Source organism: Rattus norvegicus, chromosome 20, assembly GCF_036323735.1.
Source record: "Rattus norvegicus strain BN/NHsdMcwi chromosome 20, GRCr8, whole genome shotgun sequence".
NCBI lineage: Eukaryota > Metazoa > Chordata > Mammalia > Rodentia > Muridae > Rattus > Rattus norvegicus.
In genome coordinates, this window is record NC_086038.1 from 52,508,975 (window position 1) to 52,522,148 (window position 13,174).

Consider the following 13,174-nt stretch of genomic DNA (forward strand, 5'->3'; position numbering starts at 1 on the left):
AAGTCTAAAATAATTTAAAACTTCTCAGATTCATTTCCTCACTGTGTCTTGTCTACTGATAAATCTTTATGTGACATTCTGAATTTCTCTCACAGTTTTTATTCTATAATTTCTTTTTGTTTTTATTTTAGAATGTCCATATCTTTGCTTAAATTTTCCAACTCTCATACCATTTCCCCCTTTCCTGCTAGCACTAGTAGCAGAAAGGTTTATCTGAATTAATGTTTGTTTCTTTTATCGACTATTACTTTTCCTTTTCATTGATCATTGCATTTTATTTCCAAATCCACTCTTCTCTTCACATTCCAACTCCTGTCATGTGTAGACCCTCAAATCATCAACTTACTTCTATGTTCTGTGGTGTGTCTGTAAAGCCTACTGAGTTTATTGAATAGGTAAGATAATAGAAATTGATAAATGCAGGGATTTTGTATAAAGTTTCATCATCATCATCTTGCTTAGATCCAGACAGGGTAAATTGTCTGTTGCAGATCTAGATTCCAAAGAACTCATGTATTATTTCTATCTTTAAATATTTATGTCTCCATATTTAGAATTCTATTGGAATTTGTTCTTATACCCAATCTACACTTTTGCTGACCTCCAGCTCTAATCTGTTTTTCTTGTTTTCAACTGGTTTCTTATGCATAATTGATACTAAAATGAAAAAGTGAAACAGCTGAGCAAGGAGGTTCATAAGATAAAGTTAGTAAGGGCACCAGTGGAAGGGGAAGCCCTTGGTCCTGCCAAGACTGAACCCCCAGTGAATGTGATTGTTGGGGAGAGGGCAGTAATGTGGGGAGGATGGGGAGGGGAACACACATAGAGAAAGGGAGGGAGAGGGGTTAGGGGGATGTTGGCCTGGAAACCAGGAAAGTGAATAACAATTGAAATGTAAATAAGAAATACCCAATTTAATAAAGATGGAGAAAAAAAAGTTGAAGTTGCTTTCTGAGAGTACTGGAGACTTTAGTTCAATAACATGAACACATACGGTCAGTGGAAATCATTGGCTCATGTTACTCTCTGACGTGTATCGCATTGTATGCACACACACATAAAACATACACGCAAAACACATATGTACACAAGTGCATACCTTCACACTCACATGTGCACACACTCTCTCTTTCTCTCCCTCTATTTTTCCCTCTCCCCCTTTGTTACATGTATACATGCAAACTCATACACACATAGCGCGCGCGCGCACACACACACACACACACACACACACACACACACACACACACCTGTTCACAAATACCATGAAATGAACTGTAACAGAGTAACAAATATCACTATTCTGGTACGCAAGCCAATACTCACCAAAGCTGGTCCCCAGACAAAAGTGATTTTTGAATATGCTAAACTATGTACTTAATAGAAGGAAGACTACTTGAGAATGTGACTCCATGCTCCAGTTTTCATAATGTTGTCATCCATGATGAGGTGAGATTTTGTGTTGGTACTACTTCTTAAGTGTTGTCTCCATTCTTATGTAAGCCCCCATCATCTGCTCATCTATAAGTCCAATAGTCATTGGATTAATGAGTTGGACATTAACAAAAATGTTACTTTGGTGTAGCATTGGTGTCTCTGGTAAAGAGACATTAATTTATTTATCCTTAGAGAAGTCTAACACATCAGCTCTGAGATTCTTCATACATGGATGTAAGTGGCAAATGAAAGCTTATATAACAATCTTGACATGGTCAATCAACTAATGTTTCTTTTATAACTTTGTTAAGATAGTAATATTTAAATAACTCACTCATACATTCACACATTCAATGAAACCAACTATGTGATGTTAGCAATCAGAGCGTCTTGTTCATTTAGCACTGTTTCTGGTCTTTCTTTTACGTTGGCATCAGAAAATGTAGAACTTGTAAATAAATCTAATTGTTAGAATGTTTTGATTCAACATTGTAACTGTAGTTTCTGAAGTTAGGGATTTATAATGCATGTAAATCCTTTATTTATAAGGCAAGTAAATTAAACTAGGAATTTCATTCATTTAAATTAATACCTTGTAGAACCCCAATAGATTTCCCATATTCATCTGTTAACAATGGGAATGACTTTACATTTAAAATTTTAGCCATAGCCATTTTCAACTGTTTATTCCTTTTGACCTGGGAGCAAATTTATTTTTATATTATGAATTTCATCAACTGAGAGTAATGTATGTAATCTAGTGGCCTATTGAGAATGGTATAATCAACCTTATAGCTGGTCATTTCTTGATGGCTAATTCTAGGCATTTGATTTAGGATTTCTATTTTGTTCAGAAATTGCAAATTCTTTTGTAGGTTTACTCTAGTAAATTCATTCATTGTGACTAGAATTCCCAGGAAATATAAAGGCTTTCTAAATAAGCTTCTAGAAATAGTAAGTATATATAGCCAAAGATGAAAAATAGAGAAATGAAAGAAAATGAAAAGAGAAAAAAAAGGAACCAAAAATCTTATTGGTAAGGTTTTTTTTTTTGAATTTTAATTATTTTAGTAAGGCAGACTCATAATGTTAAAACTATTTTGCATATAAAATAGATTGAACAAATTATTGAGTACTACAAATAGTGAATTTTAATTCTTATTCTGAAAAAACATTAAGCAGGCAGATATATTAGTTGCTTCTTGTGACAAATTACCCTGACAAAGCAACTTGGAGGAGGAAGGGCTTAATTTGGCAAACAATTCAAGAATTCAATACGTATTGGCGAGAAAACCACAGTAACCACTGTATCAGGTCTTTCAGGTAGCTGGTCATATTAACTGTTTAATCATATTACATCTATAGTCAAAAAGCAAAAATTATTGTTAAAACCCAGCATAGTATCTCCATTTAATGAGTCTAGGATCCCATTTTATTGAAATGTCCTGCCCACATTCTTCTCCTTCACCTTATATAACTTAGATATCTTCTCACAAGCAAGCCTAGATGTTGACAAAAATATAGATAAGCCGCATATCCTTTTGTAGAAGTTTGTACCCTAGATTATATTGAGTGTACGAAAAAACGTTGAATATTTACCTTACACAGAGGGAGAGGTAGCAGCCTAAACTCACCTTTATTTTAGTACAAATTCAGACGGATTAATACAGAGTAAAATATTTTGTAGCAACTCTAGGGTAATCTTATTACTTCCTATGTAAGCTATTGATAATGCAGAGAATCAGTGTCTTAGTTGGGATTTCTATTGTTGTGAAGAGCCACCATAACCAAGACAGCTCTTACAAAGCAGAGTATTTAATTGGGGCTGCCTTGCAGGTTCTGAGGCTCAGTGAATTATCCTCAAGGAGAACGGAGCATGGCAACCTCCAGGCAGACATGGCACAGGAGGAGCTGAGGGTTCTACATCTTGTGCTGAAGGCAAGCAGGAGAAGACTGGCTTCAACAAAGATGAAATGAAGGTCTTAAAGTCCACACCTACACGATCACACCTCCAAAAAACTCCACTTTCTAGGTCAAGCATATTCAACCTACCACATGCAATGATAGTGCAGTTTCTACAAGAATCTAGCACACCTCTGTATTAAAAGTAACAAGAGATTTTTGCATAAATGGATAATTTTAGTATTAAGTGTGTCATAGGACATCTTATATTCCTTTGACATTAAGGGAACTCACTTTAACTGTTTCAAAGGCTTATGAAAGAACAGGCATACTTAAGGAAAACAAAAAAGACCTTCTGACACTGGCACCATCAGAGCACTGGAAGAAGAGTAATTTGAGAAATAAAATGAATGTCCATGGGTCTACATTTACTGAGAGAAATTTAAAGATGAAAGAAAGGAGACTGGATGCAAATGATGTCATAAAATATTTAATAATATAAGTTATTCTATGCATCTCCATATAAAATCATGCAAGAGTTCATGAGTTGCTTTCCAAAATAGTTAATTACCCCTGCTAATTAAGCATAAGATATGAGTTAGAGAATTGGCCTAATTGTAAAGGCATTGACTATTCTTACAGATCATATTGATCTGCTACCCAGCCCTCATATAACAGCACAAAATTGTCACTCTACATCCAAGGATCCAAGATCCAATGTTCTCTTCTAGTTCCCATGAGTACCAAGCACATGAATACATGCAGACAATGTACCCATACATATAAAAATATGTAACTAAAATATAAAAAACTAATATAGATGAAGTTTTATGTTTTGTGTGTTGAGTCCAAGTAGCAGCTTGTTTAACTGCAAAAATGTTCACAGGTAACCATATATAAATTACAAATGAATGAAAAGAAGATGATATACATTAATTGTTTGAAGGACATTAAATTTTCTGTTTAGAATAGGACATGGGGAAATGATGATAAAGAAAAAGGAGTGTGCTCTCGTGTGGGGAAGCGTGTAAAACCTTCGCCACAGATGAAGGTCAACATAAGCAATGGCTAAGATACAGAGACACTCCTATCCATCTTCCCTTCAGTCAGGCACAGCCACTTTTATTTACAGTATTCTTCTGGCAAACCTGTAAACCCATGTAATTTTAACAAAATTGACAGATTAATCCAAATTCAAGTACCTGTAAAAATATTTGAAAAAATTAAAAATTTGCTCATAAACTACTCAAGGTTTGAAAATGAAAATAGCCAAATAAAACTCTACTTTTTTTTCAAAATATGTTTTAATATTGTATTCTGGATATATCACATTAACTACAACAATTATTTTTATAATGGATATTATTTAACAGAGCCAGAAAAACTGAAATTCAAAAGATAAAAAATGCGATTTACTACCCCAAATATTCTCATATTGGTAACTAAAATTTGTTCTCACTCTCAGATTCTGCATTATATTGTTAAAAATTGATTGTTCAAGGTAGCATGATGACATGTAAAGCTATATGAATTGTTTGATTCAGAAACTGCAGATAACTGTCATATTCTTAGCACCATTATTTGGATATATTTGGAATAATATTTTACATAAAATGAACATTTTTTGTTTTCATTTGAATATCAGGTACACTATTTCTACCTAATTATATATAGTTATTCCAAAGGAAACTTTACTTATTATAAAATTAAAGCTGTATAAAATTTCACATTGACTAGAAAAGTAACAATGCTTTCTGCAAAACAAATGATTTACATTGGTTCCATTTTTAATAGCCTTGCCATCTTTTTTTCAAATGATCAATGAAAGTAGCAACACATACTATATACTTACATATACAATAAATAGAAACTAAACTGATTATGTAGATTAGTCAGCTATATTAATCAAATAAAAACTTTAAGAAATGTGACAGTACAATGTTGCCATTACTATGACCCAACAAATTAGAACTTGGATTTTGAGGAAATGTTCTGGATATTTGAAATGTCTTTTGGCAGAATAAATTTCCTGTGCATTGTCTGTATTCACTGCTATGGTGACAATGTGTGTAATAAAATTCAAAGATAAGTTAATATATTGCAGCAATGACATAACACTTCCTTAAATAACAAAGTCTGAAATATAAGAAAAATTATTCCTTCAAACAGTAACCAAAACTTACAATCAATGAAACTGTCATCCTGACCAGACTTATAACATAGTTTTTACCTTAGTGAACCAGAGCCAGAACCAAGTTACAAAGTATATGCCACAAAATGCAAAAATAAATTATGACTGTTTCTTTTTCATTAATTTAGTTCTTTGATAATGTCATATATGGATACTCTTTTCCTGTACCCTATGTTGTCTCTTTCCCAGTCCAACCATCCCTTCATTTACCTCTATATTCCTTTTCCAGATTGAGGACCTTCACTTAGGTTTTGTGGCCCATTTAGTATAACATGGGCCATGTGTGACCACTGGATTATCACATTTTCTACTCCCTTAAAAAAATTAAACAAATTATATTTTGAGTTGAGCTACTAGATAAGTTTACATGCGGCCTTTCATTCTCTTTTTGTTTGGTTAACTCTCTTCACTGCTCCCTCACCTCCACAGACCTCAGCATAATTTTTCTAGATATGTCTATTTCCCTGTAAGTTTCATAGCTTCATTTTTCTTTATTATTTTACTAGCCAATCTACTAAACTGAAAGTGGGGAGCCTGCAGGGCTATTCAGGTTTGGATGACATTCATTGTCCCTGAAAGAATAGTGTTAATAACAATTTTCAAATCAGTAGAAGAAAATGTAAATTTGAAAATAACTTTGAGCAGAAACAGGTATTAAATTTTGACAAAAGTTTGTAGCCCAGGTTGGCCCACGGGGGGGTTATGATCTCACTACTCAGATGATTTCAAAAGTGCTTTCAATTGGGAAGCACACCAGGAAGTGTTGGCAGCAACAGAATGCTACTCAGCAGAGACCACTGAGACTTTTAGATTTATAAGCTGCCCAAAGATGTCACTCACTTTAGCCTTTAAAGGATAATTGTCAGTGTTTCACTATGAATGTTAGAAACACATTGGGCATGGATATCATAAGAAAATTCCAACACCAGTAATACTGTGATCTTTATGAGTACTGTGTGATAACCATGCAAGTAAAAAGAAAAAAAAACCCTCAACTGTAAATTGTCATCTTTCTGATGGGGAAACAATGGCCCAAGTAAATGTATCATCTACATGACCATGAATATCATTTACATGATTATTGAAAATTTATAACTTTATCCTTCTAAGGATTTGCTTACTCATTGTTCTATTTGTGTACCCTGTGATATTCTGGAAGCTAAGACAAACCAAGATCCATGATTATGTAATGTGAACGTCCCACGTGGCAGTTTGCCTTCATTAAAATTGGTTTTGATGTGTGCTACTGTGACACAAAGGCAGAAGAAAGAAAATCAATTGTGCATGTTGAACAGAACAGTAGGCGTCTTATCACTGAGAATTAAAGGACCCACATGAAAGTGTAATTTTAAGCAGATAAGTCACATGTTCCATCAAAAGGCAAAAGGCACAATTTCAATTAAAATTTAAAGGATATACTGTTCAAAATTAGTGAACTGGTGATGGAAAATACAATGAGAAGTACCTAGGGAACAAATATTGCATTGTATACAAAATAATCCAAATTTAAGGATCCTTCTCAACCACCCAAAAAGAGGAAAAATTACCCAAATAAATAAATTTACTTATGGGGGATGGAGAGATGGCTCAGTGGTTAAGAGCACTGACTGCTCTTCCTGAGGTCCTGAGTTCAATTCCCAGCAACCACATGGTGGTTCACAACCATCTGTCATGGGATCCCATGCCCTCTTCTGGTGTTTCGGAAGACAGCTACAGTATACTCACATACATAAAATAAATACAATCTTAAAAAAAAAGAATTACAACATTTACCAAAATTTACTTATAAAAAATTAAGGGTATTATAAACACCACTGAAAACCACGGGGCCATTAGTATATACCTTTAAAAAATTATAAAACAATGAATTGGAATATTTTTTATAAATGGATATATTTCCAAATAATTTTCTTTCAAAATTTAATAGGCGGGGAAATGCAAGTAGATTAAAGAAAGTCAATGTGACAGAAATACCAATAATCATTTCTTATCAAAGAAAAAAAATTCCAGGACTAGATAAATTTACAAAATTGCCTAGGCAGTAACTATTTTATAACATAGAGTAGAAATGAGTCATGTCAAATTCAATCTATAAATTCAGTAATTTTGTGTCTTTTAGGAATGTTAGAAGCTACACCCATAAAGCCTCATGAACATTAATAGATATGATAAAGTAAAGGAAAAAAAGATGATAAAGCCACTTGTGTTGAGAAGCCTACTCAAGGAACAGCAAGTATTCTATCTCTGGAAAGAATGCACCATAATTTGTCCAATACCAGTGGTCAGATCTGAAATATACATATAAGCAAAAGACTGAGTAGTTTATATTTATGAATATATATACATATATATACGTATATATATATCAAGATGCACACATATGTGTATATTGATATATATTGTATAGCTATAGGTGAAATATTTGTAGATATAGACATTGGTATAGTTATACTATATTCACATAATAACAATGAGTGGAAAAATCTAGAGGTCATCAACATAAAAGACACCAAGAAGGGGTAAATGAGGGGGAGAAAAAAAGGGAGAAATATAATTATACTAAAATATAAAAAATAAAGTTTAAAAAATTAGTATTACCCGTCTACTAAAATTAGATAAGGACATACTGAAAACATAAGACTGACTGATTTCCTTGACTATAGTTATAAATATTCTTTAAACTAAAATATAAATTAAACAGAATGATAAAAACCTCGTATAGTGTGATCAAACTGGGTTCATTATAAAAATCCAAAATGCAGTAAATGTAAAATATCAGAATAAAATCAAGAACACAGAACACTGCGTATCTCATAGATGTATAAAGGATCTTTACTAAAATTATCGTTTTATTAAAAAAGGTCCCAAACATATTTTGAGTATATGAGACTTCAACACTATAAAGTCTGAACATAACAGATACACAGTTATGATCACATTAAATGGATTGAGACTGAGTTTTCTGTAATCTGGAATGACCTTATCACTTTACTTACTATGGCTCTTTCTGGGTATTTTTTTCAAGTGTAATTGGTGAAGAAAGAGAAATAAAGGCCATGCTAACAACAAGATTGGAGGTTCCATTATATCCATTTTCATGATTATATACTTACACTTTCCTAAAGGAATAAGATTCAGAATGTTCTGGTCATACAACTTCAGGAAATACAACAAAGTTTAAAAGTCAATGTAGAAAAATTAGTAGCTATTCTATAAACTAACAGTGAAATTATTGAAATAGCATCCATGAAAATATCACATATATAGACCACTTACATGCAAAGAAATACAACATAGCAGTAAACACAAGGTCTCTATAATGAAAATACGAAAGAGTTTTATAAAAAAAAAGACACAGAGAGGTTCTTCATATTCATGGATTAGAAGAATTAATATTACCAAAATAATCATGAAATCAATGGTACCCACGAGATTCAATAAGCTAAAAATGAACACTGAATTTATCTAATACTAGTGAGGTATATTTACATAGAAATGGGTCCATACATGTACAGCTTCTGATTCTCAACAAAGGTGTGGAAAACATACATTGTTGGAAAGACAGCCTATTTCAGAATGTTCAGAGGTGAGTGGATAAACACATGCAAATAACTGACACAAGAATATCTTCACCCTGTCTAAAGTTAGCTAGAGGGAGTTAAAGGCCTCAATACAGGAAATGAACTTTGAAAGTACAGGGTATCTTGGAGCATATATCTAGGGCTACTTAACGGAACTCCCATAGCAAAGGGTGCAAAACCAGGAATTTTCAAATCAAAGTGCCTCAGTGCCTCAGTGCTACAAATGAAACAAACAAAATGTGGTAAAATAATAAGGATGATGGGGTGTAATATGAGCTGTCCAATATTCTGTAGAATCTACAGAAAACTCACAAATTTAATAACAAAAGGACAAGTGTTCTAATCAATATATGAACCAATACTCTGCATTGATAACTCTCAAAAGAAGATCAAATGACCTGGAAATTTATGGAACAATATTTCAACATTTTTATCCACTGTGGTTATGAAAATCAAAACTTAACTGAGATTCTATCTTTGTCCAGGCAGAATGGATATTTTTAACAACCAGACAGATAACAAATGCTAGGGTGTATGTGAAAAAATGAAACTCTTATATGTTGTTGGTATGCACGTAAATTAGTAAAATGAATTTGGTTGGGTGAAGAGTTCCCAAAATCTGAAACAAGACCTAATATAAAATCCCATGTTTATATATAAAAAGAATGAAGTCATCTCCTGTAGAAACCAATGAATATCAATTTATATTTTAATAATACTCAGAGTTATAAAATATGGAACCTGCATAGAGGGGTCAGGAGAGGTTGAGCAAGGAGGCTAGAGGGTAGGCTGATGAGAAAGAGAAACTGAGGTGACAGCTTGTTTTCTTGTAAACATGGAAACAGGTCTACTGGGGAAAGCAGGGAATTTGTTAGCTGGATCGAGAGTTGTGGCATCATCTGGTCGGTGTTTCATAGTTGAGAGAAGTTTGATGGGGCTACAAGAGGAGCAGAGAGAAAGTCTGGAGTGAAGATAGGTAAATGCTTGGGCATAGAAGACCTCTTTCCATTTACCAGACTGATGGCAGCATGTATGAATATCCCATAAGGCTATGGGATCTAGTGTGCCGTTAAGTGCCTATTTGGAGCCATTGTTTAACAGGTAATGAATCTAGACCTTATTGCAGAGGTGTATTAGTTTTGATGCCCTCAAGTAAGGTGTTAACTTCAGATATTTGAAAATTTCTAGGAGACAACCCAGTGGGGATCCTGGAGGTATGTTCAGACAATGAAATATCCATTGGTTATTTTTTGAATTATTCATAGTGGCATCCCAAGAATAATTTCAACAACAAAATTTCTGCCAAGCTAGATGTCTAAGTCATCACTTAGAACCACTAGAGGCTATATATGGTAAGTCCCGGACTCACAAGAAGGTGTCTCTACCCAGTGACACAACAAGTACTATGAATTTTCTGCTTATCACTGCTTTCATTGTGAACTATAAGTTTGGGTAGTTATGTCATCATTTTCATTGAGTTCCAGGAAGTCTTTAATTTCTTTCTTTATTTCTTCCCTGACAAAATTATCACTGAGTAGAGAGTTATTTAGTTTTCATGTGTATGTGAGCTGTTGTTTTGGTTATTATTGAAGACAAGCCTTAGTCCATGGTGATCTGATAGGATGCTTAGCATAATTTCGAACTTCTTATATTGGTTAAGAACTTCTCAGGAAATCACCATCCCTGACCTCAAGCTATACTACAGAGCAATAGTGATCAATATTGCATAGTATTGGTAAAGGGACAGACATATTGAACAATGGAATAGAATTGAAGACCAAGAAATAAGACCACACATTTACAGACACTTTATCTTTGACAAAGAAACCAAAAATATACAATGGAAAAAAGAAAACATCTTCAATAAGTGGTACTGGTTGAACTGGAAGTCTGTATGAAGAAAAATCAAAATAGGTCCATATTTGTCACCTTGCACAAATCTCAAGTACAAGTGGATCAAGGACCTCATCAAAAAACCAGATATACTGAATCTAATAGAAAGGAAAGTGGGAAAGAGCCTTGAACTCATTGGCATAGGGGGAAATTTTCTAAAAAAGATCTCCAGTGGCTCATGTTTCTGTAAGGTAAAGGATACTGTTAATAGGACAAATTGGCAACCTACAGACTGGGAAAAACTTCATTAACCCCACATCCAGTAGAGGCCTCATATCCAAAACTCAAGAAGCTAACCCTCCAAAAACTGAATAGCCCAATCAAAAATGGGGTATCGAACTAAATAAAGAATTCACAACAGAGGACTCTCGAATGGTCGAGAAACACCCAAAGAGATTTTGAAAGTCCTTGGAGTTCAGGGAAATGCAAACCAAAATGACCCTGAGATTCTACCTTACACCAAAGACCAAAGCTAAGACCAAAACTCAAGTAACAACATATGTTGGTGAGGATGTGTAGAATGAGGAACACACCTGCATTGCTGGTAGAATTGCAAACTGGTAAAACCACTCTGGAAATCCATCTGGAGATTCCTTTTAAAATTGGAAATAGATCTGAAGATCCAGCTGCAAAACTCTTGGGCATGTACCCAAAAAATTCCCCACCATGCCACAAGGTCACATGTTCCCCTTTGTTCCTAGCAGCCTTGTTTGTGATAACCAGAAGCCGGAAACAACCCAGATGTCCCACAACAGAAAAATGAATACAGAAAATGTTGTTCATTTACACAGTTGATTACTCCTCAGCTGTTAAGAATAAGAAATACTCAAGTTAATAAATAAAAAAAAAAGAATAAGGACATACTGAGATTTGCCAGAAAATGGATGGAACTAAAAAATATTATCCTGAATGAGGTAATTCAGACCCAAAAGTTTAGCCAAAATAAGTACAGAATACCCAGTATACAGTCCACAGAACTACAAAAAAAAACCAACAAACCAACAAACCAACAAAAAAACGCATTTATATGCTGAATGGCCCAAGCAAGGAGGCCTCAATCCCACTTGGGAGAGTGAAAGAAGCAATCAAAGAATGGGTAAGGGAGAAAGGGAGGGTCATAGGTGGGAAAGGAAACAGGGAGGTGAAGAGGAAAACATGATCAGGTATTTGGTGTAGGAAAAGAGCTAAAGCCCTGAAAGCCAGCAGAAAGAATGGAAACAAGCCACCTCAGGAGGTAGGAGGTTGGGGGAATCTCAAGAATGTAGCAGAGAACGATTTGGTGAGAGACTCTGAACTCAAAGGGAGAGACTTAAATGAAATGCCCTACAGTGGGGAGCAGGAACTAGAGTAGAGCCCACTGTAGAGTTGTGGTGTTTGCATCTGCTCTGCCACAGGGTATGATGGGACATGGGGAGTTAACTGCACCCACCCTATGCTGTCACTGGGCAGGTGTTGAGCTATAGGAAAACCCAGGGACACTGCTCTGCCTGATGGGAAAGATCAGTGAGAGGTTTGGACAGACCTGGCTCAGGGGTCCCTAGGCCTGTGAGGAGGCTGAGCCAGAGGTCTCCCAGTCTCTTGAACATCCAGGCACCACTGGAAGCTGCAGAAAAGTTGAAAATGGAGAGGGGGCCTTCAGGCTAGATTTATCTCGGGACTGGGGGATGAGGGGAAAAGTAGGTAGTTCTGACTGGTCCCATCCTACGGGGAAAGTCTTTTGACTTGACACCTGCAGGCTTGGGGTCGGTGATGGTCATGGCTAGGAGTGCAGACACATCTTCTACAGGAGGCTAGACTGCAGCTCTGTAGGCAGAGGCCTTCTCTGTGGCTTCCCAAAGTGGATCCTGATGAAACGACGAAGTCCCCTGGTTTTAGGACATTTATTATCATGGCAGAAAGTGAATGTGTAAACCCATACCCCGCCTTTCAGCATAGGCCTGAGGTTAAATACCTTTTGCAGGGTGGAGTGTCTAGGAAGGAAAGCTTATTGTCTAAGACCTCCAGAACTTTAGGTACCTCACTAAAATGGAGATCAGTTTTGAGCCTATGTGACCACAGGTCATGTCCTCTACAAAATGGAGAGGATTGAGGTATTCCCCTTACATGACTGATGGTCAAAAATCTATGAGGGGCTATGGCTAATGAAAGGGGCCTGGTGCCCAGGAAAAGG